At 61.0% G+C, this 533-nt stretch overlaps 1 non-coding gene across 1 annotated transcript; it reads left to right on the top strand.

Moving 5' to 3' along the window:
• Nucleotides 1–275: 275 nt before the first annotated feature.
• Nucleotides 276–346, top strand: TRNAG-GCC. The gene has a single exon. It is a non-coding gene; the product is annotated as a tRNA-Gly (tRNA).
• The last annotated feature ends 187 nt before the right edge of the window (nucleotides 347–533 follow it).

The following is a 533-nucleotide window of genomic DNA, read 5'->3' as shown; positions in this document are numbered from 1 at the left end:
GCTGTGCTGGGGTGGCCTGTCACTGCTGGGTCTCCAGGGTGACCCTAAAGTGTCGCTGGGTTGTCCTGTGCCATGGGGTAGGTTCTGCAGCTCTCTCTGAGGAGAAAGCAAGTGCTTTGTGCCATCTCCTTATGAGAGTGTTAACTCTGAAGGCTAATGACAACCTCCCCCTTGCTGCAGGTGTTAACTGAGGCAGCAGGAAAAAGCACTCACCTGACTCGACCCCTGCTGGGTTTGGGGCCGTGGGGCAGGGCTGGGAGACTCCTCCACATCTGGCATTGGTGGTTCAGTGGTAGAATTCTCGCCTGCCACGCGGGAGGCCCGGGTTCGATTCCCGGCCAATGCAACAGCTGGAGTTCTTTTGCCATCGCGGTGTCCCTGAACGTCTCGGTGGCCGGTCCCTGCAGGTGGACGTGGAAGCGGCGGTGGCCGACCTGGTAAAGCTGCTCCACAGCGGGGACGCCGAGAGCCGGAGGAAAGCCGTGCGCCCCAAGGCACTGCTGGACAACTGCCTCAGGGTCATGCGGATGCTC

This window comes from Merops nubicus, unplaced genomic scaffold, assembly GCF_000691845.1.
Source record: "Merops nubicus isolate BGI_N331 unplaced genomic scaffold, ASM69184v1 scaffold38506, whole genome shotgun sequence".
NCBI classification, from domain to species: Eukaryota; Metazoa; Chordata; class Aves; order Coraciiformes; family Meropidae; genus Merops; species Merops nubicus.
The sequence above is the reverse complement of the archived record's forward strand: the minus strand, read 5'-3'. Positions and strand labels throughout refer to the sequence as shown.